The 26,626-nt window shown below is 37.1% G+C and overlaps 1 protein-coding gene across 15 annotated transcripts in view; it reads left to right on the forward strand.

Annotated features, from left to right (window-relative positions):
• Positions 1-26,626, forward strand: part of LOC141453431 (uncharacterized) — a 330,813-nt gene that overhangs the window by 222,344 nt on the left and 81,843 nt on the right. For 2 of the 15 annotated variants that reach the window (XM_074126663.1, XM_074126664.1), the window contains exon 1: positions 13,533-13,684. The exons of 12 other annotated variants lie outside the window; for them this stretch is intronic. The gene's annotated coding sequence lies outside the window, so the exon portion shown is untranslated. Of the gene's footprint in view, positions 1-13,531; positions 13,685-26,626 lie in introns of those variants that run through there. One more of the 15 variants, XM_074126656.1, reaches the window with a different exon arrangement.

Raw genomic sequence — 26,626 nt, forward strand, 5'->3', positions numbered from 1 at the left:
ATTGTCTTTACTAAATTTTCGGACACGTCACAAAAAAGAAAAAACAAAACCTCTGATAAATAGTAAGAGAAGTAATATAATAGATGAAGATTTAATATTTTTTCGTGATTTCATAGAATTATTTAGAAAATAAAGCTATTATAACAAAACGTGAAATGAATGTTAAAAAAAAAAAATTATATTCATATTTAGTTTGTGTTTTTATAAACACCGGCCAAAATAGATTTTGTTCGTTTTGCCTCACTGCCTATATCCCTGGTGTCCCAATATTTATTTGTTTCGTAAGTGTTAACAGTGAATGTAATGTGACAGGAAAAAAGGGTTGATATAGATCGAGGAAGTTAGAAAGAAAGCACACAAAAAAAAAAAATGTGTTTCGTATGTGTGTAAACCACAAATGTGCTTCGTATGTGTGTAAACCACAAAAACCGCGTATGTATATGGTGTGAAAAAAAGGATATAAGTGTATGTGTTAAGGATATGTCACCTGTTGGACAGCGACATGTATGTTTCTAGGGTGAATGTATTGTTAGCGATATACCCCCAGGGTTGGTGTACCATACTCCATCCATATCAATGACGTTACAGGAAGGGGTGTGCTACCACAACACTGCCACTGGTATTTTTATTTTTTTTACAGAAGCACACTTTAAAAACTCTCGACTCTTATTATAGACATACACATGCAAACATACGCACAGAAAAAAAAAAATGTACGTACATATAAAACACTTTATTCAACTATACAGATGACGTGTTTTAATATTAAAAGCTACGTTATAGCTGTCGTCATCGAAGACCCAACAATTTACCACCCACATATATGTGTTCCATTCACACAAACGAGCAGCAGTCAAAACATATGAACTCATATTCTCTTTTATTTATGTATATATATATATAAACAGAACGTATTCGTACATATATGTGTAAATGAATTGCTCGTTATTTTTATTTATATATGTGGCATGCACTCCTCACTGAATGTCATCTCTGTTTGTCTCTTCCAAAACTCCAGGGGGATGTTTGTTTTTACGAAAATTGAAATCATCCATGAAATATTCTTTTGGAGTTGACAACATCATCCTTACGATGCTGTTGTGCAGCATTTTAACATATTTTATCTTTTTTTTTTTTGTTTCTCTTTTGAATTACCTCAGAATTTTCATTTCTCTTTGCTTCTTTTTATTATCACCACTTTTCTTTGAATTATTTAGTTTGCGATCATTAGCAGTAAATTTCACCATCTTCTTTTTCTAAAAAGATTTTTGTTTCTTTTTAAATTAATATTAATTGAAAAAGAAACGAAATATTCTAGATATTTATAATATTCTAAAGAAAACTTAACAATTGCCTCTCCAAAAAAAAATTTCTAATACGTGCGTAAAATGTATTAGTTTAAAAATGTTATAATTTTTAGTTTTTAAGATGTAGGACTGTTTCTTTTATGTGTTTTCTGTAATTGTGTTGGGTCATTTATCGCTGGGGGTTTTATTATTTCATAGAATTTTAATGTCTTGAGGAGTAGAATAGATTAAATTACCACTATGGATCTATTGTGGCTCTCCTCACTCTAAAGCTCACCCTCCAGACCTGTCCTTTTAATCAGACTCTTAAATTCTGTGGAGAGCGGCTCCTGGGGTAAAGCTCCTCAGGCCTTGGTTTTTCACTCCCCGAGAAGTAAACATCCTTAGCCCCAGACAAGCCCCCCTCACACTGACACAACACGTGCAGTGCCGTTTCCTCCTCTTCCTGGCAGAACCTGCAGAGGCTGTCATCTGCCAGGCCCATGCGATGCATGTGTTTTCTGAGCCTGCAGTGGCCCAGTTAATAGGCCTATTTCTTGAGGAAGCTGTATAGAAATTTCCTTTAACGGAATCATTGAATTTTATAAGACAATTATAAGATTTAAAGCCATCAATCTTTTACTAATATAAATTAAAATTCAATTCAATTTATCCTTTCAAAAAGAAAGAATTGTTAAGGAGAAATCCCAGTTCTGTTCATAATTCATTGTGAAAAAAAAGACGAAGACATTCACAGAGACATGGCCCGGAAATAGGGGGTTGGATATGACATCAAATTTCCGATATATTGAAGGGAATGGGTTGAAGAGGGTGGGATATAACTTTATTTAATCATAGCCAATAAAGAAAGCAGTAGACTGGAGTAATACCGGTGCTTGGTACTAAAGGATATCCGTTTATAATAATTCCGGAAATGAATTCTGGATTTAGTTTTGTGTTTTTTTTAAGTAGGTATTAAATAATTGAAAGTATGTGTAGCAATAGTCGATATTATTGATCTTTTATACAAGAAAACCATTTATTCTTTATTAAGAGCGTTTAAAACTCAAATTCATGAGTCTTAAGTTATTTGCTTTTTCTTAAATAACATGGAAAATTTTTTGGAACTTCTTCTTCCCTTGTGATCCCAGAACAATCTCTTTCTCAGTGGACTTAAAGTCCCGTTATTATTGTATTCTTCACCTTCCTTGTCCCACAACTTGAAGCCCCCAATATTCAATAAATCTATTTCATATTTCTGGCAATAGTCGGATTCATATTTAAGCAGTTTCCGTAGTTGGTAAATGATTAAAAAAGTTATAGTTTAGAAAAATCTATATTTATATTAATGTCAATCTACAGTTAGAAATAATATTAAATAAACTTCTGTCCATTAAATATCGGTACTACAATTTGGCAGATAGAATAAAAGGGGGCCGAGCCCCAAATTAGCTTTCTCTAGCACCCTTCCTCCTCCTCACCAATGCTCAATACCATCAAGTTCTCCCCTCCACCCCCACATTTTAAGATGATTGATTGATTGATTAGTACCACCGGAGAGGCTAATTGTATGATTGATCACCAAAAGGAGTGGAAAGTCTCACTAATTATGGAAATTATTGTCTACACAAACCCCCCCCTCCCCCCCAGTCCGTCGTCTCTCGTTACCAGCATCCTCCTGCCTTTATATTTGCCATTCCAAGTCTTGCCTGCCAGTCAGTGTGCAAATATTGAATATTTATCGGTTTATACTACTCGTTATCGACATTATCTAATTAATAGTATCACTTGTTTTACTTTGAAGTGTTAATATATGGTACACTCCCAATTTTGTTTTAGCCTCTTTATAGTACCTTCTTTTAAATCGGAGATAAGTCTTTACCTCAATATTCTTTTTGTCTAGTTTTTGAGATTCTCTCGTTAATAGCCTACTTATTTTTTATATTTCTTTTTATTTAATGAAAAGATCTCTCCCTTTGTATATATTCTAGCAGCAATTCAGAGGAGTAATTATTTGTTTTATTAAATTTATGTATTTAAGATAAGATAAGATTAAATAAGGGCGGCCACAAGGCCTACGCCACTGCGACCCCTTTGGATCTATTGTGGCTCCCCGACTTTTAGAGCTCACCCTCCAGACCCGTCCGTTTAATTAGACTCTTAATTCTGGAGAGTGACTCCTGGGTAAAGCTCTCAGGCCTTGGTTTTTCCTCCCCGAGAAGTAACATCCTTAGCCATACAAGCCCCTCACACTGACACAACACGTGCAGTGCAGTTTCCTCTTCTTCCTGGCAGAACCTACAAAGGCTGTCATCTGCCAGGCCCATGCGATGCATGTGTTTTCTGAGCCTGCAGTGGCCCAGTTAATAGGCCTACAATCATCCTGATAGCCCCACGGCCTTGACGGATTAATTCTGCAGTCAGCCTCGGCGAATAGCCTTTTATAAACTCCTTCGCCTGTCTCTGTCCAGTGGTGGCGAGCCACCACTCCTGAGACCTACTCTGCACCCACAAATTAATGGCCGCAGTCTTGACACACTTCGAAACCCCAAAACAGGGCTCCGGGCCAACGAAGTGTCCCGCAGAGCCTTCCCGGGCCAATAAATCTGCCACTTCGTTTCCTTTATATCCTGAATGACCAGGTACCCAAACCAGAAAGACCTTATTTTGGTCACTAATTTCCTTCAGGGCACCCAGACAGTCCCAGACCAGCCTTGAGTTGACCTGGTAGGAACTAATTGCCCGTAGAGCAGCCTGACTATCCGAGAAAATTACGACCTTGGAATTAATAATTCCTCGCCCTATAATCTCGGTAGTGCAGAACCTAATTGCAGCTAGCTCAGCTTGAAAAACTGTAGCTAGCTTTCCTAGGCTAACCGAAAAGCTACATTTCGGCTTCACCCCGTACACTCCTGCCCCTACACCCTCTCCCATCTTGGAGCCATCCGTGTACCACATCGAGTCTCCCATAACTGGGGGTCCACGTCTCCAAGCCTCCCGGTCTCCGATACAGACTTTGAAAGGCTTGTCGAAGTTATATTTGGGAGTCATAAAATCTGAAGGCAGGCCCAAGATAGGGTCCGCCTCCAGCTCCTCGTATAACTCTTGATACGCTCCTCCGTGCCTAACGGTAATAGGAGCTTGTCATTTATGTATTTACTTTATGTCTCAGGACATTAATAAAACTTATTTTCTGCTCTACGTAGGCGCCACGGTAGCCGAGCGGTTATAGGCTAGACCCGCAAAGCTACGATGTATTGCGGTACTAGTCTAGGCCTTGCATTAAAACTGTCCGGTAGGACAGTTGTATAAGGGTTGACCATCAAAAACTGCACGAAAAAGTGTAACGTTGAAAAACACCCAACTTTGACAATTTTTTTCTCTTTTTCTATAAAAGATAAAATTCCCAAATTTTCTTTAAATCTAACTCCAAACCATCCTTTATAACTGTAATTTTTTTGCAACCACCCAGATCTAATAGGTTTCGAGAAAAAAGTTGCTGAAAATGAGCAAAAACGGCTTTTTCAAAAATTGTTGTTGTTCTTGTTCTTGTTGTTCTTCTTCTTCTTCTTGTTGTTGTTACCTTTTTTGTAAACAACGTAGCGCCTAAACGCGCAAACCGATTTTCATGAATGAGGTGTCGTTCGATTCGGAATTTTATGTAGATGTGCCTTTTGGGGGTCTCGGCCCTGTACATCGAATGGGAGAGGAGTTAGCCCCCTTTATGTAAGGCCCCCTCCAAAATTATTATTACTAATTACTCTGTAAATCTTGGCCCGATTTTGATAAAATTTGGTAGGATGATAGGGTTAGGGCTCCCCTACCTAACAATAAAGCGACGATCTGCTCTTACACTTGTTAAGGGGAAGTATAGCAATCGTTTCAAATTATCGACACGTGAACCGATTTTCATGAATGAAGTGTCATTCGAATCGAAATTTTGTACAGATTTGTACTTTAAAAGTCTCGACGCTATGCCTCATAAGGAGGGGAGTTCGCCCCACCCAAATAAGGCCCTTTCTAAAACTATTATTACCAATATTTCTACAAAGCTTAGTCCGATTTTGATAAAATTTAGCACGAAGAAGTGATTAAAGCTCCTCTATGTGGCTGTGAAGTGCTATCATGCTCTTACACCTACTAAGAGGAAGTACTGCAATCGTTAAAATTATCAATGAGTGAACCGATTTACATCAATGAATTGTCGTTCGATTCAAAATCTTTGCCTTTTAGGGAGAAGTACTGTAATCGCAGTTTATTTTTCTTGCTCCTCTTAAAAGGAAGTACTGAAATCGCAGTTTAATTTTGCTATTTACGTACAAATACCTTCCTATTTTATTCAAAACGCTTTCTCAAAAAAATGGTTATTGAGGATGGTTTGGGGACCGCAACTATAATCATTCTTTAAAAAGATCTCTCCAGTGGTAGTTACGGTTCCGATTTAACACCTTATCAGGTTATAATGATAGAATAGCTTATTCCAAATTTTAAAAAATCTGTAAAGCAGACGTAACTTTGCAAATAGACAAAAAGGAAAATCTATCCAAAAGGTACAAAAATCTCCTTAACAAAAACTTACAGTTTTAAAAGTTAAGTATAAGGGTTGATTAAACGCCAAAAGGTACACAAATCAGCAGTTCCCAACATTTCATTAATACTTCATTGATATAATTTAAGTAATTTTACTGCATTAACTTTTCCTTCACATTTTTTAGAATTTATTAGATGTCACAGACCCTTATGCTGGCCAGTTCATTCATAATATTTTTTTATTATAATTATGATAAAATGAGTGATGAATTATTCTGAGTAGTCACATATACATGCATGTTAAAGTAGAAAAAAACAAAGTTAGAGTCGGCCACTTTTTAAATTTCAATCACGGAGGATTCAAAACAATATTTCAGTCTTAAATTCGTCTTACCGAAATATTCGTGAGCACAAATAACATACATTTAATAACAAGTAGATTATTCAACAATATTTACTCATTTCTCAATTGTAATTTAATTTAGTCCCCCTAATTTTACTTATGGTAAAATACTGGAATAATTAGCTGTCCTAAAAATATGCATATCTTTATTTTCTTTATTTTATATTACATATATATAACATTGTGGGAAGAACACCTAGATTGAGAATGTAATTGAAGAAAACTATATTATTTGCGATAAAGCCAGATTATTTATTACTTATTATTACAAACGTTTGACTACAACATAAAATAACAATTACTTTAATCAAAGAATGAACTTAAACCAATGATTTTTATTTAAAAATAAAAATAAATGCATAAAATCATTGATGTAAAAAAAGTTTATGAATTTTTTAGCCTCTTATTTTTTTAATATTTTTTATAACGTTTTCTTTTTCACCTGTGATTAATAGTTTGATTATTATAGATAAATAGATATTACAGTCAATCTAAGTTAAATGGTGTGCTACTTGAGTAAATATTTTGTAGACGAAAATGGCCAGCATAAGGGTCTGTGACATCTAATAAATTCTAAAAAATGTGAAGGAAAAGTTAATGCAGTAAAATTACTTAAATTATATCAATGAAGTATTAATGAAATGTTGGGAACTGCTGATTTGTGTACCTTTTGGCGTTTAATCAACCCTTATACTTAACTTTTAAAACTGTAAGTTTTTGTTAAGGAGATTTTATTTAATGGTTAATATGAGAAATTTATAGTAAAGTATGTTAGGGCGGTTACAGGCTAGGGCTAGACCCGCAAAGCTACGATGTATTGCGGTACTAGCCTTGTATTTTATTTTAATGTGTTAATATGAGGAATTTACATTAAAGTACGAGTATGTTTGCTAGTCGCCTTCGTCCACGACACCTAATTTGATAGTTGGATGTAATAAAGCCCGCCTGAAAAAATAGGCAATTACTTTACTCTCTGGGTGGTGTGTGTTTCTTCTATCATTTTCTGTATGTATCCCACCTTAACTGAAAAAACGAATTATACCAGGTGGAATTAAATGTTAACAGAGGATGTTTTTCACAAACCAAAATCAGTCGATTAAAGAAAAAACCGCTTTACTGAATCGATTTTTCAATGTTTACGATTTTTTTTTTTTTTTTATGGTTCTAACGATTTTCTGTAAGAAAAAAAAAATATCAAGAACAGTTCGAGATTTTCTCTCCTTCGATTTTATTTTTGTACTTCGTAAAGTGATTTCAAAACTAGAAAATCTAGAACTTTTACAAAATTTACTCGTAAGATTCAAGAGGACTTTCCTGGAGAATAATGCCTTTTACTTTAAATTCCGTTATTTTTTGCGAAATGTACGGTCTTATTGTTTACTATTAATACGAGTTGTTTTTAGTACAACAATTGCAACCAGGAATTGTTCTTGTTTTCAAGACGTTTCTCTTACGAAGGATACTGTCGGTAGAAGAACGGTTTCACTAACTAAAAAGTACATATATTAAAATGGTACTCCACAAGATCAAAGAGGATACCTTGTTGATGAAATCAAAGACCGCAACCAAAAAAAAAAGTGGGGGAAGATTCAAGTAAAAAAATATATAAGTATATATTCTTTCGAGCTCTCTTACAGGGATGGTGAAGCGGGAATTAAAAGGACCTGATGATGAGGGAGGCAATCTCTCCCGCCGGCGGGAGAAGAAGCAAAACCACGACGAATGGAATTAGTATTTCATTCATCTCTTCTCTTTTTTACAATCTGTCCGCCCTCTACCGGACTAATTTGTATCTTTTTTTCTTCTACTTCTTCTTGGTCATAAGAAAGAGATGCGTCAGTCACTTTGTCAGAAAGGGGAGGGATGCTGATGCCTCTGGAAGGATACTGAATATAAAACAATAGGATGAAATTACTGGGGAAAAAGATAAAAATTGTTTCTTTACAGCTTTCTCCTATTCTTGGTAGAGAGGGTGGGGGTATAGGAGTGAATGTTTGCTGAATTACAATTATAAAACCGGAAAAGAGACAGAGATGGACCCACAAAACTAGGAAGAAAAAGAGACTCATCATCACCTCTCTTCGGTTTGGTCCTTGTCTTCCTGTTCGCTGGTTTGTTTGGAATTGTTTGGATATTGCGTCGTCGTAGACTACCACCTCCAACCGCCCGTACACAGTCTACCCTCTGCAACTTGTCAAGGACAGTCCTTCAATTTCTCTCTCACTCGTAACTAAAAGTCTTCCAACTCCCTTTCTATGGCACAACTTCCATAGGACGACGACGAAAAATTAACTGACTAACGGCTGACAAATAGTCTTCACTCACTTACACTCCCTGGGCCAGCCAATCAGTTTCTCGTTCTGATTGCTTTCGACCTTCCACCTCCCCCTTCTCTTTGCCACTAATGCTTGCCTCACAGCACCAATTCTGTTTTTCTAAATCATTTGAACTCATCAATTTAATCGTAACATAATTTTTATTTAACAATGGCCATTATTATTTTTATTTTATTTATAGTTCAACAATTTGTTAATCAACAATGCTCATAAATAATTTCATAACTTCCGGTTTTCTTGATTCATAGAAGGGAATTGTGTTGTGAATTTAATTTTTATAATAACATCTGTGTACTCTGTGCTCTATAAATTAACGTCCCTGTACGTTTCCGATCTATCAATGAAACTGGTTCGCAATCTATGTAGATACATTTAACAACAATACATCTACGCAAGTCACGCTTAATCTGCTATCTGCTTTTTCTAGCCACGTTTTCCAAACAAAGAACTTTACTAAATATAGAATGAAGAAAGAGTAACGCCTATATGCACGCGCCAAATCCTAACGACCGACAGCTGTGCAGCAGCGTAAAGCTTTCTTTTTCTATTGCAGCGTCTCACGTGTTTGTAGAGAAATCTGTCTGACCGGAACCGAATCGTTTGTGTAAGAGGTGTTAGTTTCGTTTTGCCGAAAACATGATACTACACATCATGTAGTAGAGCAAAGAATTGTCATGAAATTTCACATGAACTTGGTGGAACCGCTACTGAAACTTATCTTTTATTAAAAGAAGTTTATGGTGATCAAGTGCTCAAGTTTTTGAGTGGTTCTAAGCGTTTCCAAGATGGCCGAGAAGACGTCGGAGATGTTGACCGCCCGAGACGCCCTTCCACGTCCAAAAACGGATGAAAATATCGATTATAATTAATCAACATCACTACCGTGAGATGCTTGCTCAACTCCCGTGAAAGAGTAAGGAAAAAAAACGACCCGATTTGTGGAAGAACATGCCACGAGGGTTCTCTCCATCAATACAACCGGCGCCGGCTTACACAGCATTGTCTTGTCAAGAAGACGTTTCTAGCCAAGTACAATTTACCAGTTTCTAGGCCATCCGCCTTATTCGCCTGATCTGGCCCCATGTGACTTTCATCTGTTCCCCAAAGTCAAATCTGCATTAAAAGGAACTCAATTTCAGTCCACTGAAGTTGTGAAAGAAAAAGCGGCACGCGTCATGCAGGAGCTCGCAGAAAAAGACTTACAGCACTGTTTCGAACAATGGTAAATTCGCATGGAGCGTTGTAGGGATAGAGGAGGGGTGTATATTGAAGGTGATAATAACTTAATATGTATAAATTTAAAATAAAATGTTTTACAGCAATAGTCTCCGTTATTTAATAGCCACACCTCGTAAGTATTTATCCAAAACTTATGTAGTACTTAGATTTTTTTAATGAAATTTTTCCATCGATCTCCAAGCTTTGAACAGTGTTCCTTACAGCCGGTATCGACTACTCGGGCGACCTGTACTGCAGTAAATTGTTAACAGCAATGTTATTACGCTGAATGACTTGAATGTTTTACTCGTTTGATAGAACTGTATATGCAACATTGTCAGAAAATTAATATTGCCTACTTCGTTTAAACGAAGCAGTTTTAAGGATTTTATTTCCAGATAATTACAAAGAACTAAGTAAAAAGCAAAATTGGAAAATTAATCAATGAGATAGAAGACCACGATGAAGTCTTATTGTCTTTGATCCTAAAAGGAAGTTGAGGATTGCGTTCTAACAAGTCTTTTGTGACGGAACATTCTCCAGCGGCGCGCTGTATTTCCAATTTGCGGGTAAATCAAGGAATGGAAAGCTCTCTCTCTCTCTCTCTCTCTCTATATATATATATATATATATATATATATATATATATGTATGTAGCTGCCACACTCATTCACTGATGGTGTCAGTAGATGAAGTATCCGGAAAAGCGAGAAATGTCGTCTCAGTAGACCCTCCCTTTTTTGATGGATTAAGGGTTCATTTAAATGTGTGGCCCACCCTCCACCAACCTCTAGGCCCCTACCATCAAACCCTATCCACTTTTGTGGAGGGAAACTTTTAACTCTTTCTCCAATCTTCATTCCACTTGGTGTATGTGTTAGTGGCTGTCATTCTTTCACCAACACCAAGAACTCCTTCCTTCCTTCCTCTTGGTTTCTTCAAACCCAGGAATTTGAATTCAATCTCTTTTATAATTAGTCATTTGTGCATCATAGAACCCCTTTCGTTTTGCTGTTCCCTTTTCCTGCCTTAACTGGATGGATCGTCGTTCTATCTCTCTTTCACTCTTCTCTCCCTAACGCTATCCCTGAAGTACGTACTTCATTCGTCAATTTTCACTGACTTTATTTAACTTACCTACTAGTTAAGTACATTACAGTATTAAAGCTACCTAATCAGATTTTACCAGTAACTTATCACCTAAATCAGAATAGTTTTATTATCTACTTTTACTATCAGAAAACCTTAACATTTAATATAATTTATCTTTTTTAATTCATAACCTGATTTGTCAAGGAAAACTTAGCAATTAAGATTATCTGAATATTATCTTTACTTGCAGCCTTCTAAATTTCTCTTATTACCCTATGAAGGAGTTTTACATCGGCTGAGATTTTCAATATTTAAGTTTAATATTACTATTTAAATACCAGGTGTCTTTATATGTGAAGCATAAATAAGCAGCGCTGGTGTTCATGGTGACAAGAAAATATTAAATGTTAATCGACATGCCGTTATCAAAAAAGAACTTTTCCCAGAACTGTTGATCCTGAAGTCATTTCCTCCCCCCCCAGAGAGTTTGTTTTGCAAGATGTCCTTTCACTGATGCGATTTAGGGGTGAGGTGGTTTAGTGCCAGAAACTTATCTTAATCTGTGCCTACTTGATACCTGGGATATCCGTAAACTTCAATTCACACAGGTTGGATGTATTCATGTACCTTTCTTAGTATTACTACATGTCTGTTAATTCTAGAATATATGAAGAGAACTTTGCAAGGTGAGGGTGTCTGGAAAACTAGGGAATCGATCACCTTTTTCTTGGGTCCTAGTTTTTCCTAGTATCTCCTTGGAGAACTTCTTTTTTTCTGTAGGAACCATCCCTAAAAGTTACCAGGTTAACTGCTGATGATGATGCTGGGTCTTGGAACGTGACCTACCGATTTTGTGAGGAGATGATGGCAACTCCAATACATCTTCCTGGCTGAATGCGATTCCATTATCCAAGCAAGGACCTGGGAAGTTACACTGGTTCTGGAGAAGTATAAATATTCTCTCTGGAGCTCTTTAAGATTCTGAAATTGATCAGATATCTTGGGCTGGAGGAGGTTTCATGGGATTTCGCCTGGTGCCATTTAGAGGAAGCACTTACATTAAGGGGAGAGGGTATACGAATCCCCTCCAATACCCGGTAACTATGCAGGCTTCCAAGAGAAATTCAAGCTCGCTTCAATCGTGGCCACCTAATCTGAGCACTGTAATGGGCATCGATTTACTTACCCACAATTTTTAAAATTAGTTCATTCTTTCAGAATAACACTAGTAATATTTCCGTTTTAGTAGTATTACAGAGACATAATTGTCACCCGTTAGCAGTGAACTATGAAATCGTAATGCTCTAAAGAACAGCATGGTTTATAAATAGCATTACTTAGTAGTTTGTATGCACGTAAGTATGTGATTTTGTACACGTATGCGAACACACACAAACTTAAGTTGTACTTGTTTTAAGGGTGTCCTTCTCCCTAGAAGTGGATGCACAGTGTTGTGTTTCAAGTTGTTAATTGTTAAATGTACGCACGGAAGAGCGTTCATGCTTTTAACGGACAGCTACCGGCCATGTTGTAACGCACACATTCCTAGTCTGGTCCCTTCTTCTGCATCTTAGCTGCCTGTCATCCCTCTTCACTGTCTTCATAATTAATTACGTCTCTCTCTCTCTCCCTCTCCCAGTACAGATGCCGTTGAAATGAACAATCCCTTCCCCCTACATAATATTAATTATCAAATATAGAAAAATCAACCCTTCGACCTTCTGTCAGCCACTTGTCCGTGTGTCTGTATGTTTCTCACTTCCACATCCTGTTTAATATTCCTACAGAGTTCTGATTTTAAACTTAAGCCAGACTATGCTGTGCAAAGGGGCGGCGGTCCAGATTAAAAGGAAATTTATGTCGTAAGTCAGATCTAAGTGTTACGACGTTATTTTTCCTTGCTCTTAACCATAACCACGGTTTCTCTTGTCCCTTTAAAGGAGAAACAGTAACTCACGACTCACTTTCATTACAATTACTCTCGAAATTTTAACTCACGCATTTTCCCTCAGTCTCCGCAGCTTACCCCAAAATCTATCTGCGGAGCAATCCAAAAAAAAATTGTAAATCTATTTAAGTACAATCAGGTGACCAAAATTGAAAAAATTCAATCCGTTAAAAGCAACTTTTATTCAGAAATCATCTTTAAAATTATATTTCGTACACATTTAATGGTAGGGCTACACTTAGCCCTCAAAAGGGCTTCGCAGAACTATCCCTAATAGAAAACATTTCTATACAAATGTATTAATTAAAACTATCAGACCTATATCAGTGCAATAAGTATGCGATGTTAAAAAAAGAAATTCGAAAATACATTTAATTGGCTACTTAAAAAAAAATCTACTTATCTTTTGAGAAAGATCAGCTGATAACCATTCTAAGGTAATGTATTATGTATTGCAAAGCTTAGAATGTTGTATACGATAATTTTCAGTCCCTTCCTCCATTTAAATTTATTAAAACTTCTACTGCAATCGCTGAATAATTCTCATTTCTTGACTAAATTTAGTAAAGAAAATTTAAATTTCAATTATTAAATCTTTGTTCACTAATAATTAATGCAATATAACACGTTTTAAATAATGTAAAAAATTTTAGGCAACACTGTATAACCTTGCATACTGAGCTGAATTCCAATATGGTGTGTTCTGTTTAACCTTAATGCAGTTCAGAAGAAAATGTTATAAGAAAGTAGTACTAAAATTAAATCAACTACAAAGAAACTAATAGATAACTTACTTAAAACTTATTGATTCAATAGTTGCAACTAATCAACAGCAAGATTGTTTAATATTGCCAATGATGGAAATAATTTTGTAAGTACCATGAATTTCTATTTAAAATAAGTATGTCTTAGCAATTTTTAATTTGTTTCATAGTTTGTAAACTTCTAAAGCTTGGTGATTTAATCCAAAATTCTGAATTCAAAAATCTTTTCGTAATTTCAACGGATGGTTTTTCCATCTTAAGTTATAAATAAGTTTATTTTCTGAATTATTAAAGTGATTGCTTAAAGTAAGTTAATATTGAATACTTGTGGGAGCTTAATTTCACAGTTTTTTTGCAACTTAATGTGATTGAAATGATTCCTTATTTTTAACAAAGAAAAATACATCGCTATTTATCTAAAATTGATTAAATCCCTTATTATTTAGTTCGTTTCATTTCATAATAAGGTAGATAACCTAGTAGTTTTGTAACGTGAAGTTTAACGAAAAATAAATATTTGCAATTACTACACATTAATGTATGTGCTCTAAATATGTTTTTCTGTGGTAGAATTTAAAAATTTGCATAATTATATAAAGTGAAAAGTGCGCTTAAGTTTTCTTCATTATCATAATGATATTATGACTGGGTGGGACTTGAGTTTCGTTTAAACCCAACACACATGGAGATTCTCTTTGAGTTAGTTTTTTCATGTGAATGTGTGTGTGCCTTTTTTGAATGTAATTACATCATAAGAAGGTCTGATATTTAGAGGAGAAATGGGATCAGAATATACGGGGTTTTAGGCAGACTCTTTTGAGATATGCATGGGTATATAGTTTATTTGAAGTTGGCATTGGCATACCGCTGGGAAAGGTCCCTGGGGAATTACTAACTTAGAAATGGGTGGGGAAAGGACGTTCACTCTTTCAAAAGGTAGAAAAAGTTTTTTGAGGTTGTGTATTCCTTAAATATATGGATATAGTTCTCTGTTGGAATAATCTACCAACAACCCGACAAGTTATGAAATGCTAAAAACTCCAAACGGGTTTTAACTTCGTCAACACAGCAAAAGTGAGGCTTTGCGTATAGTTTGTATTTATGTCGTCGTGTGTGTGTGGAGTGCTAAGGAAGCAGCAGACATTTTAGTAGAAAGCAAGAAGTGAAAGGTAGAAGGGAGAGTTTTGGAGGCGGCAAATTACCAACTGTGCGGTAAAGAGTGACAGACGTCAAGAGGGAGGTTCGTTTTAGCGCAGCCATGAGGTCCTGAAGGAATGGTTTTGGAGAATTAGAAACTTGTGCTTCTCCAAACTCCTCCTGCTGTTTTCCCTAAAACCGCACGTTCTGCTGCTGGCAGATTCTTCTACCCCTTCCCTTTTTTTTTTTTACTTCTTCCTCTTCCAGGATCCCTGCAGGACACCCCCCCTCCTTACTGTACTATAGAGGGATCCTCCTTCCTAAAAAACTGGAAAGAGAGGTAGGTCTCCCAACATTCATTTCACAGTTAACCCCTTTTCTTTCTGTACTCACCCTATACCCTCTTAAACTTGCACTATTTACCACCAGTGCACCCCTTTTCTTCATGTACGTCGCCTGAGGATGATTCTTCTCTCATGGCCCCTTACATCTCAACGTTAATGTGCCAACCCTTTCTTAACATTGATTAATAGTTTATTTTACCCTTTTCAAAGAGTGCTTAGATCTACTTTCTAGCCTCCTCATAAGGGAGAACAATAAGTCGTGCTCATTTAGATTTTTCATGTGACTTAAGTTTTACCATTCTTCTAGTAAAGTAACGGCGACTTTAAACCAAGTTTTTTGTAGCTACAAATTCTACATTCCCTAGTTATCATCAGCTACTTTTCAGCTTTTGCATTTCTATCCACTTTGTGTTTTTACTCGAAAGAAAAATAAACAAAACATTAAAATAACATTACAGTGGGTATAAATACAAGATTAGATAGACGGGAGATACTACCAAGTATAAGAGGGGACAAGAAGTTTATGACGCTGAGGAAACAAAATGTGTGGTAATCTGTGAACCAGTAAGATTGTAAAGACCATAATAGCAACAGTAGCGTTCTGAAGCGGAGAGGGTTGGACATGCTCCATCCAAGAAGAAGGAGAGTAATCAGCGCAAATGTACTGTATCAATTGCCTGGGTCTCTTATCTTCAAAACTTGGGTTTGCTGTAAACCCACTCACACATACACTCTCACAACCCTAACATACACTAAAACCCAGCCGACCGACCCACCGAGCCGGCGGTGGCTGCTGTTTGGCTCTTTATGGCTCCCTGATTGGTTGTAAAAAAGGGTTAAGATGAGCATTGTTGCAAACATCCCTTCCCATTTCTACTTGTACAACTACTCCTAGTTGTGTATGTTCCAACAGAGAAGAGCTACCACTCTGCATGATGATAACTTCCTCATGTTCCAAGTGTAACAAAAACCCCAAGGTCTCCTTATCTTGGTAGACATGAACAGAACAGTTAATCTTCCTAGAAACGCTATCTGTCGCCACTTTTCCCTTCTTTTACTGGTTACTGGGAAAATTATTTTCTCTTGCAGATTTTTCCTGGAACAACTTTTATCATTTTTCGAGCTTAGGTCTGTGTGCTTACACGAAAAGACTTAGTACTATTTGGGATGTTGCTGATTTTGTTCCGAGATTTCCACAAAAACAACCCGAACATTTTTGTTCTTCTTCAAACTTCTTCACTAATCTCCCTCCCGTTCTCTTTCCATGCAAATACTTTGTCCAAAATTTTAAAATCCCTCTTAGTTTCCTACTCTTAGTTCCAATATAAAGGGAAGTTGAAACTTCGTTGTCCATGAGACCTGCAAAGCTAATATGTATTGTGGTACTGGGTTCGATTTCCGGTCTTAGGCCTTGGATTTTATTTATTTTTTAATAAAAGAAATTTACAGTAAAGTATGTTTGCTAGTCGCCTCCGTCCACGACACCTAATTGGTAGCAGGACGTTAAGCCCCGCCTGAAAAAGTAGGCGATTACTTTACTTTTTTGTTTACTTCGATGTCCATCATCGTAGCCTTCGCATGCCTATAGGATATGTTACGAAGTTTCCATCTGGTCATATCTACACTAATATTTTCTTGCTCGCCCTAGTTGATACTTAATTACCACAGAAATGGATTTGTTCACACAGGAAGCACAATTTTAGCTAGTTAAAAATGGTCACAATTCATTAAATATTTAGGGATTCCAGAACATTTAGCGGCCAGCGTCAAAGTACGAGTTGTATTGGCCCAATAATGTTCAACATTTCGACCACTCATAGGATTGTCTCTTATCATAGGTTCTTGTAACTTACGACTAACCAAATCTTTATGTGTTTGTTTCTATCTACAATGGCCAATGAAAAGGCTACCAATCGTATACACTCTCAATTGGCACCAATAAGGTTGCACTTCAGAATAGAATAGAATAAATATTTATTATAATAAATATATACACAAGATAAATATAGAAGTATAAATGTATAATACATTTCAACCTTCTAATCTAGTGAAGTAAGAGAAAAGTTTGGTGAGGAGGATTGGAATGCAGGGAAAAAAGGAGAGGGAAAACCTGCAGCTAGTGTAGGGAGTTAGAGGAGTACGAGTATCTGTAGGGAATAGAAGGATCTGTAGGAGGCTATGTCGCGTCAGAATGGATTAGAATGACAGTCTAGGATGGAAAGGAGTTTGAGCACACGATTTTGGATATAGGAGTGTACCAGGGGATAATGGATACAGTCTCTGTGGAGTGAGTCAATTCTAGTGCGTCGTAGAGTCTGTTGCGAGTCTAAGAAATTTGTTTTGCGTTGTCCCTGGAGTTTCTTGATGTTGCTACTACAAGTCCAGGCTCCAGGCGGAGTAGGCGTACGAGTAACATCGGCGCCTAATGACTACTTTGTAGAGGAGCAGTTTGTTGGTCCACAGTCATTTTGGAGTCATGTGAGAGAAGAGGTAATAATAGTCGTATAGCCAGTTGACAGCACTTCATTCTAGAACTAGTCACAGTGCGCTTTACCCATCCTCCAATAGAAAAAATCAGCTAAATTGTAAGTTGATTATCGCATTAAGATAATCTGGGAGTCGAATGAGTATTCCGTATCATAACATATTACTATAACTTAATCATTTTTTGGTGAAATAAAGATGTAAAATTGAATATTGAGCTGATAAAAATGTCGACTTTTGCTTAATTTGTAAATCAACATATAAACTTCCGTTTCCTGACTGCTTCCAGTTCCCCTACAAGAAAAACAAAAAAATTGTGCCATAAATCCTCTAATACTCCTTATATTGCTATAAAAACAAGAGAGAACATTGTTTTTATGAGTTTCCCCGGTGTACCCCAGTTTGCCAGGGCTTTTCCGGCCAACCAAAAGAACAAACCTTACCTTTAATTAAATCCCTCATGTGTTTACTACGATGTAGGTACGTATTTAGTAAAGGGGACATGAGGAGGGGGGGTTAGGTTGCTGGAGTATAAAACCGCGGGACCAGTAGAGTGGAGGAGTGTGCAGTGGAGTTGTGGCGGTGACGGCGGAGGCGGGTAGAGGAGGTTAGTAGTAGACATCCCGGCGGGCGATATGAAAATTACCCTTCGGTACTTCCTGTACATAACCCATCGCCCTTATCTAATATTGCTCGTATATATCATTTCCTATGGGAGTAACTTATGTCGGTGTAATGGGTAAAAACAATATCCTCCCTGTCTTGTGCCGTCTTCCTGTAAACTGAACCGGCCCCCTCATTCTCTTCCCTGAAAATTAGACGTCACGTGGTGGTGGCTGGGGAAAACAGAGAGAGAGGTAACCTAGCTTACCTTGCCGCCTCTCTGTAAGATGTGAAACAGGAAAAGTCGATTCCATATATCCTCTCCCACCTCTTCCAGAGCCTTATCTAACTGCCACATACAATTACGGAAAAGGGTAATTATTTAGATGGCATCTTAATTATAAAATTTTTTTGTTGCGTTGAGTATGTTCACTTGAATTTTGCTGTCGAAAACATTCTTCCTGGTACCAAGTCTTAATCTGTTAATTAAAAAAACAAGTCATTGATTTCCGTCTTAGACCTTGGATTTTATTTAATAGTTAATATGAGAAATTTACAGTAAAGTATGTTAGGCAGTTATAGGCTCGACCCGCAAAGCTAAGATGTATTGCGGTACTAGTCTATGCCTTACATTTTATTTAATGTGTTAATATGAGGAATTCATAGTAAAGTATGTTCGGCGGTTAGATGCTAGACCCGCAAAGCTAAGATGTATTGCGGTACTAGTCTAGTCCTTGCATTCTATTTAATGGTTAATATGAGGAATTTATAGTAAAGTATGTTTGCTAGTCGCCTCCGTCCACGACACCTAATTTGGGTAGTTGGACGTTAAGCCCCGCCTGAAAAAAAAGTCATACCTTTATCTCAACCATTCTTGAGGGACAAATTTAATTCATTTTTTTTTTTAATTTTCAATGGTAACCGAGATGCTGCCTCTTTTGTTTAGAGGATCTGGTTGTAAAAAAAAATAACAGCAATGACATCGGAAGTTGAGTTCGGCAATTATGATTTTTATTTGATAATTGGGACTTCCAAGAATCTGTAATTTTAAAAAACACGTGTGGTCACTCGCATGACTTTTTTTCGAAGCCTTAAGTGATTCTCGAAACGTTGAGATAATCTACACAGGGTGTCCCCAAAAAAAGATGTGGCATTTTTTTTTTTAATTTCTTAATTTCCTGTAGTGTGGGGTAACAGTGAAGGGAGAGGTAACGGCCTCTGGACAACCTGTCTGATGGTGTTAGTAAACACCCGGTAACCTTACAAGGGGAAGTGTCTCCTAATGGACCTTCAAGAGGCTCCGTATTATTGCCTTCTTTGGTTAAGGTATCTGGGTATCACTGAGTTCTTTTATCATGCTTTTGTCCCTTAAAGAAATAAAAAAATCTTAAGAAAAAAAAAAAGCTGGTCTAAGGAGTGAACTAGATTTGAATGAATGAAGAGATTTAGCTCAATAGCGTGTCGGGTGTTAAATGTTAGCCAATGGTATCAGATTTGTGAAGACCCAGGTAGCTAGAGCTGTTAGGAGGTTGGTAATTTAAAGAGCTGGAACTAGTGTACACCTGTTGTTGTTATTCTCTGTGTGTCTGTCTGTGTGTGTATATTCTTGTACACAGGCTTGGGCTTGACTAATTGAAGGACTGCCAACAAATAGGCAGCCGCCTCCAGGCAGGCCTTCCAGAGTATACTCTAACCACTTCCCGGAGTGTATATACTGGACTAAAAAGCAAACACCTGTTGCCGCCGCCCATATCGTAACACCTCGGCAGCGCAGCCCTTTTAATCTCTCCCCTTCTCCTCCACTCTATAACCCCTTACTACCTTGATTTCTCTCAATTCTCTCTTCCCCTCCCTTCATTTCTCTCTCTCTCTCTCTCTCTCTCTCTGCTATCATCCTTCCACAGTTTCTCCTCACAACCTTCCAACACCGCCCAAGCCAACCTTTGATCATTTATCTTTATTTACTATTTATTTACTTCTTCTAAAGGAGAAGACTTTCAACCTCAATCAGTCAACTGGCGCCCAACAAGCAATATCTCTCTGTCTCTCGTTCTTGATCACCTCCTAAACCACTTGATCTCCTTTGATCAATTTAAATTCAATTTGGTGGACATTCTGTCTGCCCATAAAAGTGGACACTTATATTTTGATTTAATTAGTTCAACAACAACAGCTGTGGTTGTCGTAAGTTGTTTTAGAAGAAGATATGCATGTAAACAAGAAAGAGAAACACTTTCTCTAATCTCTCTTACTTCTTTTCTCAAGATTTCTCCCAAATCTTTCAAATTTTTTACTCCCTTACCACCACCTTGAAGAGGGAGTATAAGATAAAAATCAATTTTGTTTTCAAACTCAGGGACCTGTCAAAACTTGTTCTTTTTTTTCTTTTTTGTCAAAGAAAACCAGCTTGCTTTACAGTACCTTATTTTATTGGAGTGGAGGGGTTAACAGGAAGTGACGTTAATTAAAACTGTTCCGGTAGGACAGTTGTATAAAGGTTAAACTTCAAAAACTGCACGAAAAAGGCACTCACTGCCTTCCTACATTTTTCAACTCCTTAAGTTTAAATCATCCATCCATTCCCGTAACACTAGATCTCGCTCATCTGATCTCTATATTCCCTCTCACCGTACCTCATCCTTTGACAAATCCTTCCTGATCGTGCTACCTCTCTCTGGAACTCCTTGCCATCATCTGTCCGCCATGCTCCTACCCTATCCATCTCAGTTATCTCCTTTCTATTCAGCTTCCTCCGAAATTCTAATTGTTTTAATTTATTTCCTTAATTTCTGCTGTTATTTTTATTTTCACTTTTTGTAAATACTTATTTATTTATTTATTTTCTGTTTAATCCCAGGCCAAACTATTAAGGCCTCTAATTGTACCTGTTTTTATTCTTAGGGGGACAATTGTCCCAGAATAATAAATTTCTTTTCTAATTCTATTTCTATTTCTAAAAAAGCGTAACGTTGAAAAACACCCAACTTTGATAATTTTTTTCTCTTTTTCTGTAAAAGATAAAATGCCCAAATTTTCTTTAAAATATAGGGCAAATCCTCCTTTATATCTTTAATTTTTTTTTTGTAACAACCCAGGATCTAATAGGTTTCGAGGAATACGTTGCCAAAAATGAGCAAAAACTATATTTTTAAAAAATCTTCTACTTCTTCTTGTTACCTTTTTTGTAAACAACGTAGCGCCTAAACGCGCAAACTGATTTTCATGAATGATACTTCTTGAGTAATACTGCTGAAGCTTTGGCAACGTTTAAACCTTTTGAATCTTTCCTGCCAAAAAGTAATGCCAATAATCTCTTGCAAGTAAAACAACGAGCAGGAGATTAAAAATTTAAAGGAAAAAAAAAGAATACCACTGTAATTTAAAGCTAGGGGTCTTAATTGAAAGTGTTTGGGGTGGGGGAAGAATCTTAAGCACCCTTAACTTTTTTTTTTGCTCCCGCTCTAATTACAAGCAATCTTCATTGCTGTTCATTAGCGAAGCAAGCTGATGGTGCCAGCAAGTGTTATGATGGTATTTTTCATGCTAATCCCCCCCCCCTCGTTCTTTTTTCTTGTATTTGTACCCCCTTCTGCTACAAAACAGCATCGTCGAGAGGCTGTGAGATCCTCCAGATATGGACCCATCAAGATAAAGGTCTTGCAAATTTGGAAATCTTTTAACTTACTTTGTTTTCTTTGTTGATTGCTTGCAATTACTTTAATTTTTTTTTTTTTTTCTTGTCGTTTCATTTACAGTAGATTGTAGCACTTGTTTCCTTGCAATTATTTATCACCTCTTTTTTACCTGTACTAACTAATGGGGAAGATATGATTTTCGTCCTGATTTTGGGGTTTTTACAGAGAATACTCTAGTTCGAAAAAGTGTTTTTTTTTTTTTTTACTAATTAATTGTGCTAGCAGAGGGAAAACACTTATTACAGGAAATTCGACGTAATAGTGTAGGAGAGACGAAGTTAGTATATTTCCTTTTAAGCGTCATCATTATCGTTATATTGTATTGGCTTGCCACCTGTATAATATATTAATGAGAAACAAATATTAGACGCAATTTTCTTTCTTTTTTCTTTTTAGTCAGCTGATCGGAAGTGCCACTTAAGAAAATTCAATTTTCCGTTTGTTCAGATTTTTTTTTCTAAACTTTGTAGTGATACGAAGCTAATCATCTTGGCTAGCTCATTATCATTTCAATTAACATCGTCAACGTACATATGTACGAGATAGTTCACTTATCCTGACAACACTTGTTTATTATAATCTGATCGAAAGAGAAGGGACCCGGAAAAACACAAGCCATTTCCGAGTAAATATATTGGTGATCCATCACTTTAGCGCCATCTGTTACGTTTCTTCCTTCATCTTGAGTAGTTTCGATGGAATACACTTCCTCCTTGTACTTCCTGGGGCTGGTGTTAACAGCCAATGAGTGACTGATCTATCTTGTTGAAGGGGGTTCTTGTCTTCGGTCTAAAACAAAAAAGAAAAGATACAGTTGCTCTTTTTTCATCTAGAATCGAGAAGAAGCAGAAGAAGAATCATCTAGAATAGAGTATTAACTTTAAAAAATCTACTTTTAACTCTGGCGGATATCTCTTATGGTGAATCTATTCATATTACCGGAAACGATAGATACGTAGAGAACACTTCAGGTTAAAAATATATCCCGGATACGTTGGCGGCGTTCATCAAAGGACAAGAATGTTTTTACACATTATAAAAACTTAGCGTGTTTCTTTATTATCAGAAAAGAAATGGCTTACACTAATAAATGTACCAAACAATGGAGCATTGGTTTTTTTACAACAAAACCAATAGGATAAAAGGTCTATTTGTTTGGTAATATACATAAGACCAAAATAACACTGCTGCTTGCACACACTATTAGGTACTAAACAAACCTGGTCTTCCAGGGAAAACCCTCCCCGGCCACTTATCCATTAGGGTTTGGGGTCCTACACTACCCTGCCATACACCATACCCTTCACCCAGAGTAGTATACCATATTACCCTGTAGAGGGCCTCCCGTTACAAAAACATACCAAAGTAACAACAACACGAACAACAAAGCCTTCCTACTCTCTACACGCACGGTCAGATTGACCAACCAACTACCTGGACTGTTGAATCCCTAAACGGTCCTAGCAACTTGCCTTGCTAGTCCCACATACACTAACTAATGTGTTTACATAAAGTGTTGAGATAATGTCCTGCATACAAATAGCTTCCTCCACTCCTCTCACATCACACGCACACTTTATCACTTAATTTTCTACTGTTTATGCTTTCCTTTTGTATCCGGTGTTTATTTATACTAGAACTGTCCACCCCTCCCTTAGTTGTTCTTGTCGTTTTTTTAAAGTTCATCATTCCAACAAAGCTTTTGTTTTTTGTATTATCTCGGAAAGTTCGGTAATCTTTTTCTTTTAATGGTAATGCTTGCTGCAATGAAGAATTCAATGGGAACTTCTCTGCTAAGTCCAGTTCAAGTCAAATAGTTTACCAAGAATTTGGGTGCAGACTTCTCTCCATTCCTCCATGACTTGTGAGAAAGTCCAAGAGTGATTTTGCTTGATTGGAGGAAGGACTAAGGTTGCATATCTTCTGCATGGGTGGTATATCCAAGGCAATGGGCTTCTGCCTCCTCTCTTAATCCACGAAAAATCCGGTACCTTCATTACTTCGTTGCATATCTTCTGTATGTGTTCATATCTTCACAGGATCAACAAAAGGTCCTCTCCAGCTTTGAGTAGATTGCAATGAGAAGGAAGATTTCAAACATATAATAATGATATGTCCACGTTATGTGGTAGAAAGGAAACGAATGTTTGACGGCATATACAGGTATTTAGATGCACCATTTCGCTACGAAGACATAATATTCTCCACCAACATATTTATGTGCTTAAGTCTATAGCAGAGCTAGCAATGAAATATGAATGTATTTAAAAGTTATAGAATGAATGCAAGAAAATGATTACAAAAGGAGTACGTGATTTTAATTTAGGTTAAGCTATAAGGATGGCAGGAATATAGAGTACTGATCCATCCATTAGTTGTAAGTTTGTATGTAAATAGTTGTATATAGTAGAGGGATGAATATGTGAAGCGAATGTATTTATAAGTAAGAATGGAGAGTGAGTGATATTCTAGTGATAAGCACCTAGACGATGATGCTGGCTGTATGGCGGAAGTCAATGCCAAAAAAAGAAAACAAAAAAAAAATCTGCATGGGTATACATATCGAAGGCGTTGGGGTTTTCTCTTCTCTTAAACCACGAAAAATCCGGTACCTTCATTTCTTCGTTGCATGGGTGGTATACCCAAGGCGTTGGGCTTCTGCCTCCTCTCTTAAACCACGAAAAATCCGGTACCTTCATTTCTTCATTGCATATCTTCTGCATGGGTGGTATACCCAACGCGTTGGGCTTCTGCCTCCTCTTTTAAACCACGAAAAATCCGGTAACTTCTTTTCTTCGATGCATATCTTCTGCATGGGTGGTATACCCAAGGCGTTGGGCTTCTGCCTCCTCTCTTAAACCACGAAAAATCCGGTACCTTCAGTTCTTCGTTGCATACCTTCTGCATGGGTATACCTAAGGCGTTGGGCTTCTGCCTCCGCGACAATCGGTACCTTCATTTTTTCGTTGCATATCTTCTGCGTGGGTACACTAATGCGTTGGGTTTCTGCCTCTTCTCTTAAACCACGAAAAATCGGTACCTTCATTTCTTCGTTGCATATCTTCTGCATGGATATACTAAGGCGTTAGGGTTTTCTGTTCTCTTAAACTACGAAAATCGGTACCTTCATTTCTTCGTTGCGTATCTTCTGCATAGGTATACCCAAGGCGTTGGGCTTCTGCCTCCTCTCTTAAACCACGAAAAATCGGTACCTTTATTTCTTCGTTGCATATCCTCTTAATGGGTATACCCAAGGCGATGGGCTTCTGGTCTCCTCTCCAAAACCACGAAAATCGGTACCTTTATTTCTTCGTTGCATATCCTCTTAATGGGTATGCCCAAGGCGATGGGCTTCTGGTCTCCTCTCCAAAACCACGAAAATCGGTACCTTCATTTCTTCACTAAAGACGACGTTCTTGTCCCAAGATCCAATTTGAGTACAGCAATGTCCGGAAGAACTCCTGATGAATATCAAATGAGTATGAATTGTAGGGATAATTTTTTAGCTTGATGTATCTGAATTATTATTATTTTAACTTAAAAAAAAACTAAATTATTTAATGTTAACAAAATTTTAATTTCTTTGGGACAAGTCAAAATCATCATCAGATGTTTTGGTGTGAAGCACACACACTCAGATACTAATAACAAGGTAGAATGACCCTAACCTTCACAGTGTGTGTGTAAGCCTAGCATTCTGCTTTTCACCCAAAACAATAGCCCTCTACGTTACCAAGGTGGATGGGGGTGGTGGTAGCTGAGGGTTGATATCTCGAGAATAGACCATTCTGGTGGAGGGAGCCGCTGAAAACATTGACAAGTGTTAATTAGGTAATTTCCCCTTCGGGGCAGCTGAACCTGATAAACAGCCCGACTTCATTTCCGCGGTTCTCGGGGTTTGTTTTCTCCCAGCTCGGGATCTAACTCGTTAATTGTGTTTTACGATTGACTTTTGAAATGTTGTAAATGTGGTCCATCCAGGTAGTAGTAGGGTATACTGCAGAGATTTCTAGTGTTAGAGGAGAGAAGCTGCTCTCCTAAACTAACACAAATAAGAGATCTTTACTATATTTGAGAGTGGTGGACATCATTTCACTCTCTAAAACTCTTGATGGACATCATCTAAACTAGAGAGGAATGCTAAATCTATCTCTATTTTGGTTGGGTAGCATTTTGCCTCTGTTGTAACCAATGGACACCTCTGTAATTGAAATAAACCAAAAGAGATGTACCAGTATAGAAGAAGTAGAGGAGGGGGATTGCCCTATCATTTTCCGTCGCCCTTCTAGCAGTCCTGCGAGCAGCAGCCCTGGGCTATTTTCCTTTCGAATATTGTCATACAACTAACTATCGGTAAGCGGTTGCATGTCAACCAGCCAGCTAGCCATTCTACGATATTTATCTACACGCTACACATTTTAATTTTGGATATCTATTCCCTGAAATATCCCATTCATCCTGTAAACATGTTGTTTTGGTGCTGTGACTTAAAAATTTTCTTCACTAAAACTTTTCCAACAGTTTTCGTTTTTATTTTCTCTTATTGAGTGTAAAAGGAATTATTGCAATCGCATGAAACTCACAAAATGTGAGTATTCACCGTAAGTAAAGAGATCACCGAAATACAGGGTGAATATTTGTTTATTTTCGTGACATTCTACGTCATAATGAATCTAGTAAGTTACGTTTGATAATTTAATGATTTTTGTGAGTTATCTATACAATGATTCAGCGATTCGATATTGCTAAGTGACTTCTTTGAAGATTACCTCTCTCAGCTCCTAGT

The sequence above is a fragment of the Rhodnius prolixus genome, unplaced genomic scaffold (genome assembly GCF_049639745.1).
Source record: "Rhodnius prolixus isolate KJV_2025 unplaced genomic scaffold, Rpr scaffold_3, whole genome shotgun sequence".
Classification (NCBI taxonomy): Eukaryota; Metazoa; Arthropoda; class Insecta; order Hemiptera; family Reduviidae; genus Rhodnius; species Rhodnius prolixus.